Source organism: Phyllopteryx taeniolatus, chromosome 13, assembly GCF_024500385.1.
Source record: "Phyllopteryx taeniolatus isolate TA_2022b chromosome 13, UOR_Ptae_1.2, whole genome shotgun sequence".
NCBI lineage: Eukaryota > Metazoa > Chordata > Actinopteri > Syngnathiformes > Syngnathidae > Phyllopteryx > Phyllopteryx taeniolatus.
In genome coordinates, this window is record NC_084514.1 from 24,639,544 (window position 1) to 24,666,601 (window position 27,058).

The following is a 27,058-nucleotide window of genomic DNA, read 5'->3' on the forward strand; positions in this document are numbered from 1 at the left end:
AGGACTCTTTTTTTCAGTGCATGTGCTGGAGTCACGAAGCGATTGTGAGGGCAATAGGCGGCATAAATAATCGCCTCGATCAATTAATAGGTGTCCTCACAAATATCAGCGGTTCATTAAATACACTGGTTAACGAATGAATTCTCAGTCCTTGCCTCAATTGCATTGTTGAAATCAAATGTTGCTGGGCATGAATTGTTCATCAGTGCTAATTATTCATGTGTCTCTGGTGTGCAGATTTATGAGAACAGTTTCCCAGCCTCACCTCTAAGTGTCGCCAAATTACCAAAAGCTGCAGAAACGTGCGTACGCCAGCCATGCAGTTGGCGTGAGGGACCGCACGTTTCCACGGTCATGTCACTCTTGATACATCTGAACTTTACCGTGAAAAAGAACGAACGCCACGTTTTTGTGCTTACGCACCTTTTGTACATGAGGCCCCATTTCACTGAACGAATCACTCAAGTTCACTTAAGTCCCTCCCCTGCCTGCACGGCGCTGCCTAATCTGGCTGCTCATTGGTCATTAGCCAAAGATTCAGAAGTGAGTGACAGAACGCTTCAACAGTTCTGTTTCCACTCCCAGCCTACTCGCTTGCCTCACAGCGACCAAGCTATAAGAACGAATCATTTCATAAACTCCTTCGGTTCAGTTCGTTGTCTAAAAAGATTCGTTCTTCTGAACGAAACGTTTGCGAACGTAACAACACTGAATTACAGTCAATTTCAGTCCCATCCCCACCTGCACAGGAATAGGCTTCGGGTGACTTTCCTGTTGGTCAATGGAACATGAGGACGCAATTCACTCAGTGTATAATAGCGAGCGCCACTGTCAACCATCTTGGAGAAATGATGTCCATCTACATTCACCAGAATGCAGGGGTCTGCCAAACCCTGCACATCGAGGCTTCCCGGGCATCCCTATTGGCGAGCAGAGTACTGACATGGTAGTGGCGGTGCCGGATAGGCATTTGGCGGCTGGTGGAGCATCGCAGGGTGCGGAGTTGGCCTGGTAAGCGGAGGCACTATGGCAGCACTTATCCAACTCAACACTGCAAGAGCACCCCTTGCCCAGTGACCCCACATCCCGCAGTTATAACACAACCCATCAGCCCCCCCGGTCTCACTCCACCCTTTCCTCTCACTCCTCGTCCACACCCTCGCTGATAGATCTGGCATGACGGTCCCAATTGGTAATGGTGTGCCTCAGTTGGAGTCTGAGCCGGAGCAGGTGGAGCGGCGGTGGTGGTCCTTTACTGCAACAATTGTTCCTCCTTTTTTTGGTAGACCGTGTGTTTGCACATTTTGCCTGCTAGACCTGTAGATGGAACAATTTTATTAGTAAGGTATCCTTATCTTTATGAACTTTTTTTTCAATGTCTGGCTAAGTGATGTAAAAAGCGTGTTTTCCAGTCAGCCGGTGTCGCTGTTGTCATGGCTAGGTTGTCTCTCATAGCCTCAGCCACTGGGGGGGGGGGGGTGGGGGGGGGGGGGGGGGGGACGCGCCTCGGAGCACCGCCTCTCGGTAAAGTTGAGTCATTACCGGACTAGCTGATGGATCACTTCCCAACGCTTCCGACCAATCTCTGTGCGTGCGTGACAAATAAGCAAGACTAGTTTCTCTGTCGGCCATCTGAAAGACATAGTTGGACAAAACCCCAAGTGGAGCGGGGAACATTTCACGCATGGCAACTCCGGTCTCACCCATCTTCCATCTTCCATCTTCTCTTTCATCTTCCAATAGAAGATTATAGGGCGATCCCCCCCAGTGTTTGCAGCTCCTGATAGGTGAATTTAGTTCCCACAATTGCTTTCAAGTCTCCCAGAGCGAGTTCCCTGCATAGTGTCTGTAAATTCCCTGCATAGTGTCTGTAAAGCATTGCATAAAAATTACACCTCCCCCGGTAGGGGGAGATAGTTTCTCACTTAAACATAAACGGTCCAAAATAGAAAATGAAGTATAGATTAGTTGGCATGGATAGGCAGAACTCACCAGCAAGGACCCCAGGAACTTCCTGTTTCTGCTCTTTAAATTCTTAGACTTACCAAAATCCCTCTCTTCCTCGAGGCAGTCCTCTTCCTTTTTCTTGCCATCTGTTGCTTGTTTCCGCTATTTGCTACTGCATTCGAGGCGCCTCACTCCTTCTTTATCTGCGATTGCCACACTGGCCGCTAGCCGGTCCCATCCTCGCAAGATGCCTCCTCTAATAACTGATAAGCTTCCCCCAAACCCTCCTGACTTGCCCCGCTCTGCGCTCGCTGCTGTTGGATTGTTCTATTTCGTACTCATGAAACTATGTTCCATTATCTAACAATTAAGTTCCGTTTCCAAACCACAAGAATATGTAGGAGTTTAGATTACTGAGGAATGAATGGTTTTAGTATGACTCCCCCATTTTTATAACACCCAAGGCTAGAGATACCTTCTGGCAAACAGTCATATCGACACCTTCTGCTGAACAGTCATAACGAAACCTTCTGACGTGTATAAAAGGAGTTAGCTCAAATAAACGAGGTGTGTCATTCAGTGAACCTGCACTCTGGTGTACAGTTGATTGATGAACCCTGAGACTCAGCACTCTGGTGTCTTATTTTTTCCTCTCTTTTTGGACAAAGAAAACAAACACGCAAGGACGATTGAAGGTTCCATGATCTATTGAACATTGACATTTTATTACGTACTTAACAGATGGTGACCCTGCATCGTGATTTGTCCGATAGGAGAGGTTAATTTTGGTCATCAACTACTTGGCCTGGACTCACAAACAGGGCGCTCACAAACTAAGGTAAGCAGAAACCTTTTAAACAAAATTTTGCACATTGACAGTGACCAAATTATTTGTGAGTCCGAGACAAGTAATTTTATCTAATCATAAGTTTTGTGTGACTCGCGAGATAGAGAAATCCTACAACAAAGGTTGGGGAAGGTTACCCTCCAATCACAACAGATTGGGGAAGGTTATCCCCTGACGACAGTCGGGGAAGATTTACCACTATTAAAAGGTAAATATTAGAAGTGAAGAATCCCTCTGGTTAGAGACCAGGGAAGGTCTTGCAGGACAAGAATAATACAGTGTTATTTATGTGTCGAAAATTCTTTCAGGCATTTTTAGTACACGCCGAAAGAACTGTTCGGAGAATTCCGAAGTGAATTAAAAAGATGTATTAAGTGTGGGGAAACCCCAAGGAAAAAGGCGCCACTTGTGGTAGAAGATTCCTTTCTCACACTTGAAATATCTGTCACTGAGACTGTCACTTTTCAACGAATTCTCCCCATATTTATTGATGGAAGGAAATTTTTCGGCACGGTGGCCAACTGGTTCTGAGGACCGGGGTTCAATCCCCTGCCCCGTCTGTGTGGAATTTGCATGTTCTCCCTGTGCTTGCGAGGGTTTTCTCCGGGCACTTCGGTTTCCTCCCACATCCCAAAAACATGCTTGGTAGGTATAATTGACAACTCTAAATTGCCCCTAGTTGTGAATGTGAGTGTGAATGGTTGTTTGTTTATATGGGCCCTGCGATTGGCTGGCAACCAGTTCAGGGTGTACCCCGCCTCCTGCCCAATGATACCTGGGATAGGGTCCAGCACGCCCGCGACCCTAGTGAGGAGAAGCGGCTCAAAAAATGGATGGATGGATGGAAGGAAATTTTGACAAACATAGTCAATTGGTAGAAAAAAACGAATTGGTATTGGGAGATTCAGATCACGAAGGGGGAAAAGGTGGAAATTCACAAAGTTACTGTTACACTATACAGGACTAAGGTATGTAGGGGAGAAGAAACAGAAACAGGAAAGAGAAAAAATAAGTAAGTGGTTAGATAAAAATGAGGAAGAAGGAAAAATCTGAAAGACTGAGCCTTTTTTTCCTGAGTTACACCGTCTAAAAGACAGACTAGTTGTAGAAATAAAACTTCTAAAAAAAAAAAAAAAACGTTCGTCTTTAAGAAATCCGCAGTCAACTCTAAAATCGCTGAAAAAGAACAAGCTCTGTGTACAGTGATGAATGTACTTGCATCGGTGGGGATGATTGAACCAAAAGATGATGCCATGATTATGGCATTACAAAACGAAAAAAAGAGAAAGAAAGGAGGATGAAATTGAAAAAATAATTTTAAAAAATTAATAAATAAATAAAAAACACCATATGCGCAGGCACCACAAACTTCCTCACTATACCCAGAACTAACAGTACTTCACTTTATAAAAAGATGGATAGACAAAAAGACTTCTGAAAACAGTGAGATAGAACAAATGGAGAAAACCTTGCTAAAACTGCATCGAGACGCTGCCAGAAAAAATGTGTCTGAAAAAATAACAAAAACAGGCACTATCTGTCATGGCACCTCAGCTACTGTCGCATGACCCGACGTTGGCCACTTTGCTACTACAGCAGCAGACTAGAGGGGGGTCAGATGTGGTTTCAGGGGTCACTCCCGCGGCGCGAACTCCATAAGATGGTTTGCATTTGGAAAAACTGGACACGTTGCACGTGTCTGTCGAGGCCCTGCTGAAGCACAGAGTAACTACAGTTGTGACGCCTATGGACAAGAGGGACACACTGCCAACTGTTGTCCCAACCTGCTGCCCAGAGGACGTGGAGAAACAACAGGACGAGGCAGGGGAAATGTGTACCTTTTTCTGCCCCTGTACCAGTGAACCTTGCTGATCAAGTATTTATGCATGAGTTCCTGATGCATCGGACTTGCCCTGTGAACCTACTCGGAAGAGACATTTTACAGAAATGTAATGCTGCCATTGTCTGTGCAGTACAAGGCCTTGACATTGACATTGTGTTTCCAGATGGAACCATGCTGCCAGCCAAAGGAGACCTGCGTACACATGTCCTGGCAAAAAACTGTGACTCCTGTTGCTGTCATCTATTGGGGACTGCTCGACACGTGTCAAATAAATAACAGCGTGCTGCAAGCATTTGCGGCGTGGAAGCCATGGATTGTGTCCTTGAGGGCATTCCTCCCACCCCCTGACCCTCCACATTGTACCTTGTTCTATGATAGAGAACACGATTTCATTTATCAACAAGAATTTTTGAAAAACTATCAGACACTCATGGTATTTTACCAACTGATAGAATAGTGGTGGGAAGAGAGGGTGTTGCGGCAGTGGTTCACCTGACATCGTATTTATTGCCTTGGTTCAAAATGCCATTTTCTGCGCCTCACATTTCATTGCTACTTAAATGAGAAGGATTAAGAAATCTGTCGGCAAAACTCAATTGGACACATGATGAGAAAGAACTCTTCAGACAAATTAAACAAAAATTAAGTCAAGCCATTGCTTTGGCGCTTCCTAAATATAAACTACCGTTTCATTTGCACATCTTTAACAAAACTCATACTGCCGCTGCAGTATTGTACCAACTAGTAAGGAGCGAAAGAAAGGTACTACTACACACGAGTGTTTTGTTAGAACCAATAGTAGCACGTGCATCTGACTGCGAGAGGTATGCAGCAGCAGCTGCGGCTCTTATCGAAAAATGCGCACGTGGTGGTTATGCACCCGCTCTGCGTACACACCACACACCCCACAACCGCTTTCATCAACTAACGACTATTTACCTTTTCAAACAAGCAAAAAATGAAAAAATATCATTGTTAGAACAACCGCATATTCAGTTTACACCTGTCAATAGTAACGTGTGGTGCGGTGTAACTGAAGGAATGCATTGGTGTGAGGAGAAGGCTAGAAAAGACAAAGCATGTCGTTCAGATTTATTGTCGGAACCATTGAAGGGAGGGAGAAAGTTGCTTACGGATGGTTGTTGTTATAGGAAAAACAATGGGGAACTAGTGGCTGGATGGGCTGTAATTGAACGAAAGGAGTCATTGAATGTATGAATGTAACTTTAAAACAAAAATTTACTAAATGCTGTGCACAGTCAAATATGTCATGGTTGAGAGCTCTCCCAATTGTGCTCATCTCCATCAGAGAATCTGTAAATAGTACACACAAACTGAGCCCTTTCGAAATATACCATGGTTTTTCTTTTTCTTTTCCTGGTCCAGGTTCTGGCTCATCTTTTGAGTCACTTTCTTCCTTGTCACGACTGTCTTACTTTGATCAATTAAGAGGTGTTCTGTACAGCTTTGCAGGCATCCAGTCAGACGGCGATAATCCACTTGCATCTGTTTGGCTTCGAGTGATAAAGAGGAAGTGGTCTGAACCAAGGTGGACGGGACCGTTCACCGTGACTGCGAGGACTTCAAACGCCTACCATCTTGAAGGAAAAGGGATTACCTTGTTCCACAGGTGTTAAATATATTTTAGAAGTTATCATTTATTTGCTTAGCTTGCATTAGTATTATGGACGATTTTAGATGTCTCGCCTTCAAAAAGATGACTCAGCATCATCCGATGGAAGGGCGCCTGGACCAAGGACGTGATCGGATGTGGTCGTGGACGTGACAGGTGTTGGTCCAATGTTTTGTGTTGTGTCTTATTGTTTAGAACATTATGTCTGGGAAAAACCCTCCTATTTTCAAATAAATGCAGGAGCGACGGGAGAGATTGGTTAGAGCGTGTTGAGAGACTGTGATCTGAACAATCTCCCATACGCCCTCCTCATGAGAAAAAGAAACCAGTGTCTTCATTCCTTTTGTGTCTATTTTTTATAATGTTGGGTAAGATAAATCCAACATTAAATTGGTCCTTCGAGCCGGATGTCAACACACCCGAGGATTCCAGTTGTGGAGCCGACTTCCAGTTAAGAGACCGGCAAGTAAGACCCTTTACGGGACTGGTCTTCGTTCTCCTCAACTGGGATCTGAAGGTTGACGACAATCCACAGGATTGAAGACGACTGGTGAGTTAAATTTTTACATTTTTTTTAGGAAAAAGGACGGCGGAGTCCACAAATTCCGCGAGGACGGCGGAGTCCTGTACGTACTTAAATTCCGTGTTTAATAAACCCTGTGAATACTAATCAATGGCGGGTGAAATAAAGAAACTAGGAAAGTTTCGTGGCGGTGTAGTTAAATTCCGTATAGGACGGCGGAGTCCTCTAATGAGCTGTTGACAGACGTAGTTAAATTCCGTATAGGACGGCGGAGTCCTCTGACGAGCCAGTGTGAATGAAAACTGTTTGAATGAGAGTGTAAATGGGAAATGGGAAACCACTAGGTTTTTCATTCCATACCAAAACAGTGGGAAAGTAAACGGTGGACTTTTGTGGATGCAAAGGCAAGAATTCTCCACTCGAAAGAGTTGAAGTGAGAATTACCACAGAAAGTAAATTTGAATCACCGTCCTACTGAAAAGAAACAGTGTTCTAGACTACCCTAGGTAGTATTACACTGAACCAAATTCTTTCAAATGGGGAAAGGAAGTAGTAAAATAAAAAACAGGAATACACTGCAGTGTAAAGGTTGGAGGTTCATTAAATTAAATTAAAAAAAAAAAAAAAAAACAGGATCCTGATAAAATTTAATATTTAGAGACAGGAATAACCGAACACGGCTTTAATGGTTGGTTAAATACACAAAAAATAGCCGCGTTGCAGGAATCAAATTATATAAAAAATAAAAGACAAACCACCGTTAAACGTGGGAAAGGCCCTATTGTCTGCAGCCTTGCAGCTTATCACAAAAATAGAAGCTAAAAAAAGAATGTGATGAGCTGCAGTAATACAGAGAGCAGCATGCGTACCAAACCCACGCACATTGTTAAATTCATTAAGACCAGACGCTACTGTGTTTACAGTAGTGGACATAAGTAATGCATTCTTTTCAGTACCAATAGAAAATAACAGTCAATTTTGGTTTGCATTCACATTTGAGAAAAAAAAAAAAATATATATACATTTACTAGATTATCGCAAGGTTACTGTGAAAGTCCAACTAATTAGTTATGACAACACGCATGTCTTCTGGCATCTACAGATGGAGAGACATGCAAGGATTCATTGGCCTTGCTGCATCATCTAACAGAAGAGGGACATAAAGTTAACAAAAATAAATTGCAATGATGTAAAAGGCAAGTCAAATATCTAGGCCATAATTTCAGTGTAGGAGGAAGGACTATATTAGAAGACAGGAAAGCTATAGTCTTAAAAAATCTTAAACCACAGATGAAGAAACATTTTTAGGTCTGACAAATTATTGTAGAGCATGGATTCCAAACTATGCAGAAATTGTTGCACCATTGTCAAAATTAATGTATGAAGACAACCTTAAAATGACATCACCTGTTTAATGGAGTACAGAGGCAGAAAAGGCCTTCTGTGACATTAAACAACATTTGGTGTCGACTACTGCGCTAGGCCTTCCAAATTTAATGATAAAACATTCATTCAAATGGTAGATTGTAAAAGCTATTGCATGACCTCTGTACTTACACAACAATACGGTGATAAGCTAAGACCAATAGCTTATTTTTCAACTAAATTGGACAACGTAACGTGTGCATTACCACATTGTGTCAGCGCAGTTGTGGCAGCCTTGATGGCAGAAGAGAGCAGTTCACCCTTAAGGTCCCACATACATTTTCTGCTCTCCTATTGCAAAACCAATATGGCGTTTTTATCACCTGCAAGACATTTATCTTGCATGGCCATCTTGCTGTCACAACCACATTTGACTGTTGAGCGATGCACAACCTTAAATCCAGCCACACTAATACCCTTACTTGATGAAGGCACGCAGCATGATTGACAGGAATTGGCTGAACAAGCTGCTGAATTAGTAGCATTAACCGAGGCATGCAAACTAATGACAAATAAAGATGGTACAATCTATACTGATAGCCAATGTGAGTATTCCACAACAAGAACGTAATTATTGGGAAAAACAAAGTGAAAAACTACAAAATGAAATTTACATTAGCACAGAAGAAAAAAATAAAAAATAAAAACCTATTCAAATGGGCTGCTATATTGAGCCATGCTGTGTCACATGTCTCAACCGGAGGGATGGTGGCACAGATAGATGGACACTTTACAGCACGAAAAAAAATAGCAGAAAGAAACACGTGGGTTCATTTAACACACTGTAAAAGAGTCATTTCAGCTGAGTACTCAAATTGGGAAGGTGAGCAAAAGTCTGATAACGGAGCGGGAGCAGATGTCTAGATTCTGAAAACGCTTGCTGGTCAGTGAAGAAAAAAGACACCAACCCTTTTAGCGAGAACTCAGCAGAAAGGCACACCCACGTTGGTTATGAGATTCGATAAATTGTTACGTAGCAACTTTGGCTACTATGGTGTTGGTTTTGTTTTTGTGGTACATGGGACGTCCCACCCACAATGATAAAACCCATTTTTTAGATAGAAAATCACCTACCAACTGGACCAATATGACAAACCCAATAATAAAAAAAATTTGAATCATTAACTCGTATCAAAAGGAGTACAGCTGATGATCAAAATTGTGGGCATGGCCTCCAAATGCGGCAAAACGGTTTAATATTTTGTGCCCCCCAAAATCAAGCTGCTTTAATCATAATTCCATATGCGGCTCTCACCAATGATGCTCAAGAGAATGGGCAGAATTAGGGATTTGGATATGACTGGTATGCAACTATAGGCTTTGGATGGGAACACCTCATTGGTGAAACAGGTTATGATTGGTCCAGTTGGTCAAAAAGAACAGCAAAAGAACATAGAAAGAAGTTTAACCTAAGCAAAACGGCCCATAGTTTAATATTGAAATACAAATCAAGTCACCCAATGTGTTTGATAGTGAGCTTGTGGGCCTATTCTGGTGGAAAAGATCCCCACTTCCAAGTAGTATTGTGTTATAGGAACCGTGTTAAACCAAAAATGCCATTGAAAACTTCAAAGAAAAGTGGACAAATTTTAATGGTTAACAACATAACTACTGATGATTGGTTCCTTATTGTCACAGGAGTTTCAGGACAAAATAACAATTGGTTACTATTGATGGAACAAGCAGCAAATGTAGCGAGAAAAGATTGTGTTGTTTGCATGGGTCCCAGGCCTTTGTTGCGCATAGTTCCGGCACAATTATCACAAGATTGTATTATTCCATTACAACAAGCTGGCAATTTTTTGACTTGAGTTCATTGTCACATTTCTGTGGGGCCAATTATGTATTACTCGTGCACTCGCTGTAGTTGTCCCGCCATGCTGCACTATTTGCATATACTGGCCACTCATGCCAGATTAGCATCTGCTCCATTTGCACACTGATTGAGGAGCATCTGCAACATTTGCACAACCATTGTCCCAGATTATCGCATTACTCGTCACTTTAAACCGCATACACTCCTTGAAGTCTCAGCGCCCTTTGCACAACGGTCATTGCACCGGACTATTGCGATATTAGTCATTCAAACTGCTGCTAGAGGACTCTGCATCTTTTTGCACAATTGTTTTTTGTCAATGTCTTTATGTCTCAAAAGTGTTCTGTAAATTGACTGTCTGTTGTACTAGAGCGGCTCCAACTACCGGAGACAAATTCCTTGTGTGTTTTGGACATACTTGACAAAAAAGAGATTTATCCTGGCAGAGGCAAAATTATCCAACATAAAACATACATCGACGCCATAGGTGTTCCTCGTGGGGTTCCTAATCAATACAAATTAGCTGACCAAGTTGCAGGAGGATTTGAATACTTCATATGCTCTTGGTGTACGATTAATAAAAATGTTGATGGGATAAACTATATCCACTTCAATGTACAGAGATTAGGAAATTGGACTCAGAGTGGGTTGGAAGCTGTGCACGAGCAGCTCAAGGACGTTCCAAGGCCGCATAGCTGTCGACATGCTCCTCGCAAGAGAGGGAGGTGTTTGCGGTATGTTATGAGAACAAACAATACTGCTTCAGATGGCAGCTTGACCAGAGCCATCGATGGTCTACGGACCCTCAATCAACACTCCTTGTGGGACAGCTGGATGGACGTTTTTGGTAAATATAAAACCCTAATTTCACCAATATTGATATTAATTGCTGTTTCTGCAGCCATTCTGACATTGTGTGTATGTTGTTGTATCCCATGCATTCGGGCATTAATCAGTAAATTAATCACCACAGCCATAACCCACATGAAGAACCGTATGGAGCTGATGTATCCATTACTGTATGATGATAATGATGATAATGATGATTTTGCTTTAACTGATTTGTTTCCTGATGCAGATGATTACGATGTTTAAACTACAACATTCATGTATGACAAGTTTACTCTGAGTGTAAATGTATTTGTTTCATAAAAATGATTCTCCAGTTAAAAATCGAAATGAAGTGACTGTAAGATGGTATGAGAATTTGTGCAAAATACATGATAAACAGGAGGGAAATGTTAAATATATTTTAGAAGTTATCATTTATTTGCTTAGCTTGCATTAGTATTATGGATGATTTTAGATGTCTCGCCTTCAAAAAGATGACTCAGCATCATCCGATGGAAGGGCGCCTGGACCAAGGACGTGATCGGATGTGGTCGGGGACGTGACAGGTGTTGCTCCAATGTTTTGTGTTGTGTCTTATTGTTTAGAACATTATGTCTGGGAAAAACCCTCCTATTTTCAAATAAATGCAGGAGCGACGGGAGAGATTGGTTAGAGCGTGTTGAGAGACTGTGATCTGAACAATCTCCCATACGCCCTCCTCATGAGAAAAAGAAACCAGTGTCTTCATTCCTTTTGTGTCTATTTTTTATAATGTTGGGTAAGATAAATCCAACAACAGGTCACAATGTCGTGTTGCCAAACCACTTTGATTGTTTCATTAGTGTTGCATTTATTGCCTCAACTTGCATTCGGCAAACAGGGGGAATTTAGTAGACCAACAATTCATATAGCAGGAGAAAGGGTACCAAGCAAATGTGGAATACCATTCCAAATTACAATTAATCACAAGAAAGGAACAAAGAATGCTTATGTTTTCGATTTTGCTTTAACTGATTTGTTTCCTGATGCAGATGATTACGATGTTTAAACTACAACATTCATGTATGACAAGTTTACTCTGAGTGTAAATGTATTTGTTTCATAAAAATGATTCTCCAGTTAAAAATCGAAATGAAGTGACTGTAAGATGGTATGAGAATTTGTGCAAAATACATGATAAACAGGAGGGAAATGTTAAATATATTTTAGAAGTTATCATTTATTTGCTTAGCTTGCATTAGTATTATGGACGATTTTAGATGTCTCGCCTTCAAAAAGATGACTCAGCATCATCCGATGGAAGGGCGCCTGGACCAAGGACGTGATCGGATGTGGTCGGGGACGTGACAGGTGTTGTTCCAATGTTTTGTGTTGTGTCTTATTGTTTAGAACATTATGTCTGGGAAAAACCCTCCTATTTTCAAATAAATGCAGGAGCGACGGGAGAGATTGGTTAGAGCGTGTTGAGAGACTGTGATCTGAACAATCTCCCATACGCCCTCCTCATGAGAAAAAGAAACCAGTGTCTTCATTCCTTTTGTGTCTATTTTTTATAATGTTGGGTAAGATAAATCCAACAACAGGTCACAATGTCGTGTTGCCAAACCACTTTGATTGTTTCATTAGTGTTGCATTTATTGCCTCAACTTGCATTCGGCAAACAGGGGGAATTTAGTAGACCAACAATTCATATAGCAGGAGAAAGGGTACCAAGCAAATGTGGAATACCATTCCAAATTACAATTAATCACAAGAAAGGAACAAAGAATGCTTATGTTTTCGATTTATGCGAAGTGATTAACTGTGGAGGCTATAACAGCTCGTATAGAGGAACAGACATCTACTTATGTTTCGACCAGACGGTACAGACCCGATGCGCGCAGAATTTGCCATATAGTCACACATGGTGTCAGACATGGGGACAAACCACCCATTTTACCGGCAGGTGGACCCCACAAAAAATGGTGGACAAAGGCATTAAGGGCCAGAAAAACTATAATGCAATAATGGATAGAATAAAATTCCAAAGAAATTATGATTCAACATCCATCCATCCATTTTCTGAGCCGCTTCTCCTCACTAGGGTCGCGGGCATGCTGGAGCCTATCCCAGCTGTCATCGGGCAGGAGGCGGGGTACACCCTGAACTGGTTGCCAGCCAATTGCAGGGCACATAGGAACAAACAACCATTCGCACTCACAGTCATACCTACGGGCAATTTAGAGTCTCCAATTCATGCATGTTTTTGGGATGTGGGAGGAAACCGGGCGGCACGGTGGCCGACTGGTTAGAGTGTCAGCCTCACAGTTCTGAGGACCCGGGTTCAATCCCTGGCCCCGCCTGTGTGGAGTTTGCATGTTCTCCCCGTGCCTGCGTGGGTTTTCTCCGGGCACTCCGGTTTCCTCCCACATCCCAAAAACATGCATGAATTGGAGACTCTAAATTGCCCGTAGGCATGACTGAGAGTGCGAATGGTTGTTTGTTCCTATGTGCCCTGCGATTGGCTGGCAACCAGTTCAGGGTGTACCCCGCCTCTTGCCCGATCACAGCTGGGATAGGCTCCAGCACGCCCGTGACCCTAGTGAGGAAAAGCGGCTCAGAAAATCGATGGATGGATGGATATTTCGATTACCTGATTCCCAAAGAGCAGAGGAGATCCTGGCAGAAACGATTGTACAAGACCTGCAACGTCTTTCCGTGGTGGAGGATGACGGCTTCGGGAATTTTGTGAGGACACTCGACCCCGAGCACAAAATTCGAAATACAAAGTCTTTAATGGATGTTGTGCCACAGCAAAAGCAAACAATAGCCACAGAGGCATATTTAACAGTCACATGCTACATCGTCAATGAAAATTGGCAAAAGCTGGCATACGTGCTAGAAACGTGCTCTTCCTGGACAACACACGAAAGACAATATTTGTGCACAATTAACCAGAATTGCAGAAGAATGGGGTATCAGTGCCAGCCGCGAGGATGTTTTCAAAAGCAGCGCAGTTAAAAAGTCACAGAAGAAGCGCATTAAAAGCAAAAAATATAAGCGCAATACTGTCCTTAAACAAAACTTTTGTTCTGCACTTGAATGATTCCTTGAAAAAGAACTCAATAATTCTGTGAACGACACCTTATTACGATTTTCTGATTATTGTGGATTAGCACACACACAATGACTACTGTAGTACTGTACTGACTTTTTACCCGTGAATACCAAACACTATATTATAATTTTCAATACCATGTGCATATAACACCACAAGAAATGCATTTTGATTTTTCACAGTGCAAAGTCAACTCCGCTTTCGCAGAACATCAAAAAATGTAAATAGACTCTTTTCGTTACTCCTCACGGACATCCTTAGTAAAAGGCGAAAGATTTATGCGATCTGAAGAAAAACAAGAGTGAACTGCATTGTCCGCCATGCCATTTTAACAGACGGTCTTAAATTCAAACAATTGGACTTTTTTTTTTTTCAACACAAATAAAAAAATCCACCAACATTTGACATACTCCAATATTCTCACCCTGTCACGCAAAAAGACAATGTAAACCTGTATAGACGCTTAGTTTTCCCGTTCTTTATCTAGATTGTCTACTGTTTTGACGCACAGCGTTGTGGGAATTTGAGTATGCAGTCTCTTACGTAGTGCGTCTACGTCATAGGGACGCAAAACAATTTATATAGCGCATTTCATACACAAGGTAACTCAATGTGCTTTACATGAGTGAAAGCATTTCAAAACAAAGGAACAAAACAGCTTATAAACATTTAAAACAAAGAGAAAAATGAAAACACAACTAAAACGGCATACAGTGCAAGAAATATCATTTAAAAGAGGAAATGCTCTAAAAAGCATGAGAAAAAAAAGAAGAGTTTTTAATCGGACTTAAAAACATGCACAGTTGGCATTAGCATTTCATTCATGTATTCAGGACCTAAACCATTTAGTGATTTATAGACCAGTAACAGAACTTTAAAATCTATTATACAGCCGACTGGGAGCCAGTGGAAAGACTTTAGAATTGGAGTAATATGCTAATGCTAATATGATAATTATGAAGACTAGACACGCAAGCTCACTGTAACAGCCCGGCTAACCAACGTGCCTACTTAGTGGCCATATTGGGGAGGTTGACGTTCCCATTGCTTAGCTTTTTCTTCAATAATAATAATAACAATAATAACAGATTAAACCTATTGCGCTTTTCAAGACACTCAAATACGCTTTACACTGATTAGATAAGAATAGCATTTAGGTGGGTGAATGTGTTGAGTGAACGTGAGCCTCAGGGATGGATCATTCACTGAAGAAAAAGCACTTGAATGACTGTGAAAAAGAACTGAACGTGAACAAATGTTTTTAATGAACACTTTTGAGCGATTCAGTATACTCAAATGCTCATCACTATCGGTAACATAGTAGAATGCTAAATTACCATACGACTACATAGCTATTGGAAACACACTTATTTTTCGTTAACCAAAAATCAGGGGAGAGCACGAACGCAGTCCACCACTACCAGAAATTATGCAGTTGAGATACCCATATTTGGGGAATTTGCAGGGGTCAGCACAACCGGAGTGCAATGGCTGAGCCTCACCCTGGGTGAACCACCTTCTTGATCATGGTGTCTCCCCTGCCAGGTAAGTATGGTCGGCGCGAGCACGCAAGTCATTTGCGCGCACGCTATGTCAAGCGACGGTGTCGTCATGAGCATGTGAACAACCATAAACACAACCGGCAAGCTGGAACATACGCTAGATGAAACGCTACTGTGTGCTAATACATGAACAAATATGCTTCTTATTCGAGAATTTCTGTTTAAATTGAGACAGTAAATGGATACCCATTATGCACAGCGGCATCGACACACGATAAAATAACTTGAAAGTGGGGTCATTCACACCCAGAAACATTTAATCCACCCATTCGGGTTTAAGAGAGACCAATGATTTGACTAATTAAAGAAAATCGAATGAAACATAATTAGAAGTAGTTCTTGACGAAATAATGCATTCGTCTCGTCGAACGCCAGACACGAAAAAGACCCGGTTACAAAGATGTGCGTCTCAAAACGCTACTGCCACCTACTGACGCCGATTGCGCATGACACAGATACAATTGGATGTTTTTTTCCGCAGCAGGTGAAGAAAAGCCTTGTCCAGTGGTTCTCAACTGTTGTCACCCGCATGTTCCTAATGTTGCAAAGTCGCGACCTACTTGTACATGTACAGTATATTATATTTGTAAATGCCCTTTCAGATGGGTTTGCTGTACCGCCAAAGTCCTATTGCCTGCCAAGACGTCCACCAGCCACACTGGGCTGCTCTGTATTTGTTTGCCGAGTAAACTAGCGGCGAGAGAACAAGGAAGCGACATTTCTTGTCACTTTTCAACTATACTCCATGTGGGAACTTAATACGCCTGCGAACTGTACCGAAAATCAGAATAACAATGCACGTAAGTTTTTAATAGTTGTCTGCGACCCATTGAATCCCGAGAGCGACCAACCCCCGAAATGAGATTCATTGGTTTTACACTCCATTCTGCACACTTCATGTCATATGATTGTTGGGTGTGCACGGTTAAGCATTTAATTACGTTGACCAAGTTGAAGTAAGAACGCTGAGATCTCCCAGGTGACCTGAACATCACTTTGGAATACGAGCGGTCAAGTTCGGTAAAATGAACAAATTAGATGACAAAATTGGATTTTCGCCATCAACAACTGAAACAAAATGTTAATACAGACTCCTCTGAGTTGTCAATCTCCTTCGAGTGACCAGTCATAAGATTTTAAGGAAGCAAAATTGGATATGATGTCACTTCACATCAACAGGTAAAGCTAATTGCGAAACACGGGGCCTACTCGTGACCATGCATTTCCTTAAGACTATTATACTTAAGTATGACAACCAAACTAAATTTGTTTACGAATATTGATTTTTTTCTTCTATTGTTGTGTGTTGTCAAGTAATAATGGCTGATTATAGTTAAGTACTTCACAAGTGGTTAGTTTTGCTTTCACTCTGTGGTTTTTTGCATTAATTATTGGGCAGGGCCTGCTTACTGTTTTGGGGTATACGTTGAAACGTTTAATGGAAAATATTCAAGGATTTTGACGTTTCTGGCATGTTTTTATTCGATTATTAACGCTTCCGACATGAGGAACAGCAACGTTGTGGAACTAAATTAGTGGAAGGGGTGTAATTCGCCTCCTCTGCGACGATGGCGCTAGAGTCCTAATGTCAGTTCCCAAAGCAGGAAACAGGAAGTATTGGAGCGAGGCCGTGCCATTGATTTCAAAATGTTGAGCAAACAGTTATTCAGCTCGTGGCCACAACATTATACCAACAACCTTTTTATATTCCAAATAACTCATTATTTTCTTCGGTTGTTTAAGACTTAATACACGGCTAAAGATATGTCCGCATTCTATTGGATCGATGTGAACCACTTGACCAAAGAACATGAGCATCTGACAACATTCTTTAAATATAAATGTTGAAAAACAACACAGTTGACATTCGTTTCATAATTGTTGCTTAGCGAGTCCATATGTGACTCATCTGTGATTATCCCGTCGATATGTGCCACCATAACTTTGGCTGTAGGCTGGAGAATGAGGTCGTCTTTTCGGGCGTTATGTTGGCATCGCTTATCGGCCTTTTGGCTAAGATCAAGTGTAGTATCTGTTCTTATCAGTTTAATATCTATCCGGGGACTATATATTAAATGGCTTTTTGGAACTGGGAGATGGAATTGGGGCTTGCTCCGTCCACTCCACGCATCGATCTGATATTGCAGTATCTCCAGGAACGGTGCACCCCCACAAGATTGTACAAATAATCCTAAACTCAACCAATCAATCAAATGACATGAAATGTGTAACGTTCCCACAGAACGCACAGAGCTTCTATACACGTTTACGTTGTCGTGACAGGATGAGAACATTGGAGTATGTCAAATGTAGGTGGATTTTTTTATTTGTGTGAAAAAAAATATCGTCCAATGGTTTGAATTGAAAGACCGTCTGTTAAAATGGCATGGCGGACAATGACATAGTCATTCAGTTCTGTCATACATTCAGCTTGCATGTGGCTACTAATGTTGCAAAGTCTCGACCCACTTTCATATAAATTGAAAAGAGTTAATTATTTAGTTTCAAAGTAGACTTGACGCCGATCTGATCGGTGTTATCATTATCGGCAGATAATTAGCATTTTATGATGACTGGCTTTCATGTCATATGTCGCCGATCCCATCAATGACCTCTTGATCGGTGACACATTTAACTCCGCGTCTTGGTCGTGGATGAATCGAAAAAGTTAGTTTATTTTTAGCCTTGTCACGTGTCTTGTTGCGCAGTACTATAACTATCTGACGGCCAATAAAGTTTTTCAATCTTGTCGGTGAAAAAACACGTCGTCGGTGTGTAATGTTGATTTGACCTAAATTTATGTCAGTGGCCAATCCTTGAATGCCCCCTAGAGGTCATTGGTGTTTTAACTTTTGTCTAAAATGCGAGAGAATCATATGAGCTGGGATGGGCTCATATGTCAAGTCATCAAGTCATGTAAATAGACACATTGCTCCATCTTGTAATCGGATCGGTGATCGGTTATCGTTTTTTTTTAAACTTGGTGATCGGTGATCGGCCCCAAAAATCCTGATCATGTAAAGCCTATTTAAAAGTAGCCTCTGAAAACATGAACAGTGTATTATATTTTTAAATGATGTTTCAAATGAGTTTGCTGTACCGCCAAAGTCATTCTGCTTGCCATGACGTCCAACAGGCAGGCTGTATTTGTTTACAGAGTAAACTAGCGGCTAGAGAACAAGGAAGCGACATTTTGTGTCACTTTCTACTGTGCTCCATGTGGGAACTTAATATGCCGCCGTACTGTGCCCAAAATCAGACTAAGAAAACATGTAAATTGTTTTGTGCCTGGTTGATTCAAGTGTTACATGTGATGGAAAACAACCAACCCAATACTTAGTTATTTTAAACCATATGTGAGGAGCACCGTTCCTGGAGATACTGTAATACCAGGTTGATGCGGTCGCGTTGACCGGTGACACGTTCTCTGTTTCTGCCTCTCCGATGGTGTTTGATTTGACAAGATAACGCCCAGTCATCATAAAAGACGGGATGCGGTGGTATCGGAATACATGTCGTGTCGTGTTGCCACTGTCTGCCAGATATACGGCAAGATTTGATGGCTGTAGTCTGACATAGTCCAATCAGGAAAGACCAAATTTGTCTTGTAGTCTGATCCAGGCAATAAACAAACTCACATGTTGGTGGATTCTTTTCATGAACCTGTCTTTGGTATTTTGCTGTTTTAGTACTCAGGCTATTATTTAAGCGATGGAGTACAATCGTGATATCACACAGATAGGAATATTCACTCATGAAGCTATGTTTGCTCCATCATTATTTTTGACCAATGATCAGGTGAAAGCACGAACGCAGTCCCCCACTACCAGAAATTATGCAGTCAAGATTCCCACATTTGGAGAATTCGTAGAGGTCAGCACATCCGGAGTGCAACAGCTGAGCCTCACCCTGGGTGCACCACCTTCTTGATCATGGTGTTTTCTCTACTAAGTAAAGTATGATCTGGACTCGGCGCGAGCACGGAAGTCATTCACGCGCATGCTATGTCAAGCGACGGTGTCATCATGAGCACGTGAACAACCATACACACAACCGGCAAGCCGGAACATACGCTAGATGAAACGCTACTGTGTGCTAATACATGAAGAAATATGCTTCTTATTTGAGAATTTCAGTTTAAATTGAGACAGTAAATGGATACCCATAATGCACAGCGGCATCGAGACACGATAAAATAACTTGAAAGTGGGGTCATTAACACCCAGAAACATATAAACCAACCATTCGGGTACACCCTGAACTGGTTACCAGCCAATCGCAGGGGACATACAAGCAAACAACAATTCACACTCACATTCACACCACCGTGCTGCCATGATTTAACTAATTAAAGAAAATCGAATGTAAACATAATTTGACGCAAAATAATGCATTCGTCTAGTCGAATGTCACAGACTGATGACACTTTCGGGTACAACAGTTTGATGTGCGTCTCAAAACGCTACTGCTACCTACTGTGACCTATTGCGCATGACAACCTTGGCGAACACTCAAGCCTATCTCCTGAATCCTCCTATCTCCTGAATCCTCCTCTCGAACACCATCATGTCTTCCCTCACGACATCCATCAACCTTCTCTTTGGTCTTCCTCGAGCTCTCTTGCCTGGCAGCTCCATCCTACCAATATGCTCACTATTTCTCGTCTGGACGTGTCCAAACCATCCAAGTCTGCTCTCTCTAACTTTGTCTCCAAAACATCGAACCTCGGCTGTCCCTCTGATGAGTTCATTTCTAATTTTATCCAACCTGGTCACTCCGAGAGCGAACCTCAACATCTTCATTTCCGCCACCTCCAGCTCTGCTTCCTGTTGTCTCTTCAGTGCCACGGTCTCTAATTTATAAACTTTGCCCTTCATCCTAGCAGAGACTCTTCTGTCACAATAACACACCTGAGACCTTCCTCCACCCGTTCCAACCTGCTTGGACCCGTTTCTTCACTTCCTGACCCCACTCACCATTGCTCTGGACGGTTGACCCCAAGTATCTAAAGTCCTCCACCCTTGCTATCTCTTCTCCCTGTAGCCTCACTCTTCCACCACCACCCCTCTCATTCATGCACATATATTGTCAGTTTCAAACAACCTAGAACATTTAATAAACAAGGAAGGAAGACAAGAGATGGTTTATATACTCGCGAGGAGAACGATTAGAGTTCACCATTCTACTCGCCACGTGAGTTCGCATCATTCATCCTGGCTGGAGTCTACATTCTGCCTCAAGCTAACACGAACGCCGCACTGCTAACACTCGCCGAACAAGTCAATGAAATTGAAAAAAAAACACCCGGACTCACCCCTCATTATTCTCGGGGACTTCAACAAAGCTAAACTCAACCACGAACTCCCTAAAAACAAGCAGCACATCGACTGTCCTACCAGGGAAAATAACATTTTAGACCACTGCTACACTAAAGTAAAAAACGCATACCGTGCTATACCTCGTGCAGCCCTGGGCTCGTCTGATCACTGCTTAATTCACTTAATACCGACGTACAGGCAAGAACTTAAATCCGCGAAGCCTACAGTGAAAACAGTGAAAAAGTGGACCAATGAAGCAAAGATGGAACTTCAAAGCTGCTTAGACTGCACAGACTGGAGTGTCTTTGAAAATTCAGCTGGCAGCCTGGATGAATATACGGACATTGTTACATCCAATATCAGTTTCTGTGAAGATGTGTGTGTACCACCCAAATCATTTCGCACATTCAACAACAACAAGCCGTGGTTCACTGCTAAACTTAAGCAGCTTCGCCAAGCTAAGGAGGATGCATATCAGAGCGGGGACAGGGCCCTGTATAATCGAGCTAGAAACCAGCTGACTAAAGAAATTAACATTGCAAAGAGGAACTATACAGCAAAGTTCGAATAACAGTTTTGCACTAACGACTCTAAATCAGTCTGGCATGCATTCCAATCACTGACGAATTACAAGCGACGATCCCCCCAAGCTGAGAACAATAGCACACTAGCCAACGACTTGAATACCTTCTACTGCAGATTTGAAAAGGACACTTTCACACCCACCCAGCCAGCCACATCACCGACCACAATCACACCTCTGACTTCTGCGTTAACCATCCATGAACAGGATGTGAGACACATCTTCAAACAACAAAAGATTAACAAAGTGGCAGGCCCAGACCATGTGTCCCCATCCTGCCTCAAGTCTACGTGGACCAGCTCGCTCCAGTCTTCACACAGATCTTCAATAGATCTCTGGAACTGTGCGAAGTACCATCCTGTTTCAAACGCTCCACCATCGTTCCAGTCCTCAAGAAACCTGCAATCTCGTGTCTAAATGACTACAGGCCTGTTGCTTTGACATCTGTGGTCATGAAGTCCTTTGAACGTCTCGTGCTGGACCACCTCAAAAGTGTCACAGGTCCCCTGCTGGACCCCCTGCAGTTTGCCTACCAAGCGAACAGGTCTGCGGATGATGCAGTCAACATGGGACTGCACTTCATCCTAGAACACCTCGACAGTGCAGGGACCTACGCAAGGATCCTGTTCGTGGACTTCAGCTCAGCGTTCAACACCATCATCCCTGAACTCCTTTCATCCAAGCTTCTCCAGCTCAGCGTCTCACCTGCCATCTGCCAGTGGATTTGCAGCTTTCTGGGGAGGCCACCTCATCCACACGCAGCATCAGCCTGGTCGTCGCTGCCTAGACCTTTTCTGTTTAAGTCCGGTTCCCTCCTCCGGGTGGGCACAGACGACACTTCTTGGTGGCTGTGTCCTTGGCCTGTCGCGTGCAGCTTTGATGGTGGCTGCAGCCATTCGGAGCACAGGCACGGGGGAGGGGGGGGAGGGGTTGGGTCTGTCTGTGCCTCCTTACCAACAAGTTTCTGGAGGTCCAGATGGCGTCTTTGATGGCGGCAATGGTGAGCCACTGGCTCTCAAAATCTTCCTTCGTCTTCATGGACTGGCTCACCCCATAAAGCACAAAATGTGCATTTAGGACCTCCTTTGCTGGTAAATCCTGGAATTGCAGGTGGCCGGCTGTCGCTCACAGGTCTACAGCAACACTGCACTCCCACAGTAGATTCCTCACCGACTCAGGGGGGCGCCACAACCTGGTCCGGGAGCAGGTTACGTGCGCCGAAATACCTCGGAAGTGCATAACGGACCTGACTGGGAGAACCTCATGGGCGACCATCCATGACAGGTCCCGAAGTCTGTTTGGGAGGGCAGTATAGTTATATAATATATATATATATATATATATATATATATAAATATATAAAAATATATAATATATATATATATATATATATATATATATATATATATATATATATATATATATATATATATATAATATATATTATTTATATATGTTCTCATCACTCCAAATGATTTGGTTCCAGAAGTTTTGAGGCTTGTCTCTGTGCTGTTTGGCATATTGTAAGTGTGATTTTTTTTTTTTTTTTTTGTGGCATTCGCTTAGTAATGGCTTTCTTCTGGCGAGTGAAAGTTTGTGTTGTCATTCATATTCTCTGAAAAATGACCAAGAAATCATAAATTCTTATGTAAACATCTTATGTAAACTTAGGAGCACAACTGTACAAGATAATGCTTGATCGATTTTTTTGCTTTTAAGGTACTTTAAGGCCCTTGCAAGTGGGTAAGGAGAGCCACAATTGCTGATGCCCTTTCAGCTGTTTATTTAATATGAAAAACAGCCAAACACAAGCCTAAAATGAGATGTTATGGTAAAATGACAAAATATAATCTATACTGTCGTTTATTACGTCAATGGTCCTTTGTTCTTGTGTGGCCTTTTTCAAATGAACTTAGTCGCTTAATAGTTTGATGTAACATGTGGTAATGAGGACAGCAATGATGTACAGCATGCGACAGCAATGACGTGAATAACCTGAGTTGTGTTAGAAAACAATTTTTCATTTTCACTGATGTGTGCACTTCCCTTCTCATTCATTCTTCAACCTCCCTTTTCTCTCAAGGATAAGATGAGATAACTGAATAGGTCTCTTTCCTTTCCTCATTCCCCTCGCATTTTTTCAGTTTAATTCGGCCTTGCTTTCGCATATGTGTCTCAGAGACGGGTAGAGACGCAAACCTCTTGACTGTCTCTCTCTTTGCAAAGATATTAAAACTACAAAAGACAAGATCGTTTCCTGATGATACACCAGGTATTCAAGTTCCATGGTTTCCCCAAGAATGTGGTATCCGATAGGGGTCCCCAATTCATTTTGCAATTTTGGAAGGAGTTTTGCAATCTCATAGGTGCTACCGTCAGTCTGTCATCTGGGTTTCACTCTGAAACCAACGGCCAAACCGAGAGGCTGAACTAGGACCTGGAGACTGGGCTCCGATGTCTCGCGTCACAGGAGCCACGATCCTGGTCTCAGAAACTGGTTTGGGTCGAATTCTCTCACAATTCCCTCCCCTCTGCATGCACTGGTCTATCGCCTTTTCACGTTGTGCATGGTTACCAACCATCTCTATTTCCTGCCATAGCTCCAGAATCCACAGTTCCAGCGGCATTGACCTTGGTGAGACGCTGCAGGAGGACCTGGGAGCGAGCCCGCCAGATGCTGCTGCACCAGGGACGGTCCTACAAAACCGCTGCTGACCGTCGGAGGATCCCGGCCCCAAACTACAAAGTGGGTCAGCAAGTTTGACTCTCCACCAAGCATATTCCACTCCGGGTGGAGTCCCGGAAGCTCGCTCCCAGGTTCGTTGGGCCCTTCCCCATCACAAAGATCATCAACCCTGTCACCATGAAGCTTAGGCTCCTAACTATTGTTATGTGCGACCTAACACTAAGTACATTTTCTGAAACCAGAGACATTACTCACATAGCTCATTCTTAACCCAAATACACAGAGAGTAGAATCTTTTTAAAAATGCTTTGGGATAAGACAAAGAAGACAAGCAAATAAAGGAAAACTCACGTTTTTGTTTTGACTATATTCTCATTTTAACCTGCTCCACTGGGGACGTCTGTCCCCACACGCACATTGTGCTGCACTCATTTTCACTTCCGCTTTATTTTACATATGCTCCTACTTCCTAATCCAACCTTATACTACTGCAGCTTTATTTATACTGTAGAAGATGGTGCTTATCATGTACTCTCCTACATACCGTTTAAGTCTAATTTGATCAATTTTGACATATGACAGCAATATAAATAGTGTATATATATATATATTTTTTTTTTAATGGGACAGTGGTAAAAGTAGGCTTGAAATAGACTTGAACTGTTTGTTTTTCACCACAGCTAACCACCAACTAATACAATGAAATCATTTTCTGAATCAGAGTAAATTTGTTGTGATCAATTCAACATTAGCTATGTTACAACCAAGCCGCTTCCGTTCAACTGTCCCATTCGTTTCAAATCAGAACAACGCCGAATTGTCAGTAGGGCAAGGCCCATTTCTGATCTGATTTCTGAGCCACACTTGCTGTGGCACATCTGCCCGTAAACAAATGCAAGTAAATGGAATGAACTCCATAAAGGCACAACCTGAAAATCTGATGAATATAAATGTTTATTTCCATATATACTTCAATATTTCTCATTACAGTAACGGCATTAAATACATTGTTAATTTTGAAACACTTGTGCAAACAAGATGTTTGCACAAGGAACTAAGATGGAACTAAGATGGCGCCTACCAGTGTGGTCGCCTCGGTAACGCGCTCTCTAGTATTGTCTTTGTTTTTGTGTTTTTTGTGTTTTTCGTCCGTCTTTGGAGACCTTACACGACTCACTTACACAAGGGGAGACCTGCTAACCATCAAGGAGTCTACTCCGGACTTTCTGTCACCAACTTTCGAATATCCGCTCAGTTTTTTCCCCGAGTTACTCACCGGAGCGGCGTCCGCGGTTTTCGGCGCATGGAGACGGAAGCGTCGCCACAGAGGGAAGCGAGCAGGCATTCAGGTGAAACTCCGCAAGAGAGGACACAGATTGGCGTTCCCGTCGCGAATGTACGCTCCCTACCCAACAAAATGGACGAGCTTCATCTTCTGTTAAAGACCAGTAAAGACTTCGGACGTTCCGCGGCCATGTGCTTCACGGAGACCTGGCTTTGCAACGCTGTACCCGATGGCGCTGTTATGCTTCCCGGTTTCCATATTCATCGAGCGGACCGGGACATGGAATCATCGGGGAAAACAAAGGGCGGCGGGATATGCCTCTATATCAACGAAAAATGGTGTACGGACGTCACAGTGCTCAGCACACACTGCAGCCCGCATTTGGAGTCGCTATTCGTAAACTGTAAACCATTCTACTCCCCACGTGAGTTCGCATCATTCATTCTCGCTGGCGTCTATATTCCGCCTCAAGCTAACATGAACGCCGCATTGCTAACGCTCGCCGATCAAGTCAACGAAATTGAAAAAAAACACCCCGACTCACCCCTCATTATTCTCGGGGACTTTAACAAAGCTAAACTCAACCACGAACTCCCTAAATACAAGCAGCACATCGACTGTCCTACCAGGGAAAATAATACTTTAGACCACTGCTACACCACGGTAAAAAACGCATACCGTGCTATACCTCGTGCAGCCTTGGGCTCGTCTGATCGCTGCTTAATTCACTTAATACCGACGTACAGGCAAGAACTTAAATGTGCGAAGCCTACAGTGAAAACAGTCAAAAAGTGGACAAATGAAGCCAAGATGGAACTTCAAAGCTGCTTAGACTGCACAGACTGGAGTGTCTTTGAAAATTCAGCTGGCAGCCTGGATGAATATACGGACACTGTCACATCCTATATCAGTTTCTGTGAAGAGGTCTGTGTTCCAACAAAATCATTTCGCACATTCAACAACAATAAGCCGTGGTTCACTGCTAAACTTAAGCAGCTTCGCCAAGCTAAGGAGGACGCATATCAGAGCGGGGACAGGGCCCTGTATAATCGAGCTAGAAACCAGCTGACCAAAGAAATTAACATTGCAAAGAGGATCTATACAGCAAAGTTGGAAAAACAGTTTAGCGCAAACGACTCTAAATCAGTCTGGCATGCATTCCAGTCGCTGACTAATTACAAGCGACGATCCCCCCAAGCTGAGAACAATAGCACACTAGCCAACGACTTGAATACCTTCTGCTGCAGATTTGAAAAGGACAGTTTCACACCACACACCAACCCGGCCGCACCCGCGACCACAATCACACCTCTGACCTCTGCGTTAACCATCCATGAACAGGATGTGAGACGCATCTTCAAACAACAAAAGATTAACAAAGCGGCAGGCCCGGACCACGTGTCTCCATCCTGCCTCAAAGTCTGCGCGGACCAGCTCGCGCCAGTCTTCACTCAGATCTTCAACAGATCACTGGAAATGTGCGAAGTTCCATCCTGCTTCAAACGCTCCACCATCATCCCAGTCCCCAAGAAACCTGCAATCTCGGGTCTGAATGACTACAGGCCTGTCGCTTTGACATCTGTGGTCATGAAGTCCTTTGAACGTCTTGTGCTGGACCACCTCAAGAGTGTCACAGGTCCCCTGCTGGACCCCCTGCAGTTT

General features: G+C 42.9%; 1 long non-coding RNA gene, 3 other non-coding genes and 1 pseudogene across 4 annotated transcripts; 2 read left to right on the plus strand and 3 right to left on the minus strand.

Moving 5' to 3' along the window:
- The first annotated feature begins 2,539 nt into the window (after positions 1 to 2,539).
- On the plus strand, positions 2,540 to 5,121 carry LOC133487680 (uncharacterized). Its single transcript, XR_009791424.1, has 3 exons — positions 2,540 to 2,642; positions 2,721 to 2,785; positions 4,801 to 5,121. It is a non-coding gene; the product is annotated as an uncharacterized LOC133487680 (long non-coding RNA).
- A 9,033-nt stretch (positions 5,122 to 14,154) lies between these two features.
- On the minus strand, positions 14,155 to 14,267 carry LOC133488391 (U5 spliceosomal RNA). The gene has a single exon (XR_009791650.1). It is a non-coding gene; the product is annotated as a U5 spliceosomal RNA (small nuclear RNA).
- Positions 14,268 to 15,351: 1,084 nt separating this feature from the next.
- Positions 15,352 to 15,515, minus strand: LOC133488383 (U1 spliceosomal RNA). Its single transcript, XR_009791645.1, has one exon. It is a non-coding gene; the product is annotated as a U1 spliceosomal RNA (small nuclear RNA).
- A 2,002-nt stretch (positions 15,516 to 17,517) lies between these two features.
- On the plus strand, positions 17,518 to 17,696 carry LOC133488389 (U2 spliceosomal RNA; annotated as a pseudogene).
- A 1,623-nt stretch (positions 17,697 to 19,319) lies between these two features.
- LOC133488385 (U1 spliceosomal RNA) lies at positions 19,320 to 19,484 on the minus strand. Its single transcript, XR_009791647.1, has one exon. It is a non-coding gene; the product is annotated as a U1 spliceosomal RNA (small nuclear RNA).
- Positions 19,485 to 27,058: the final 7,574 nt, after the last annotated feature.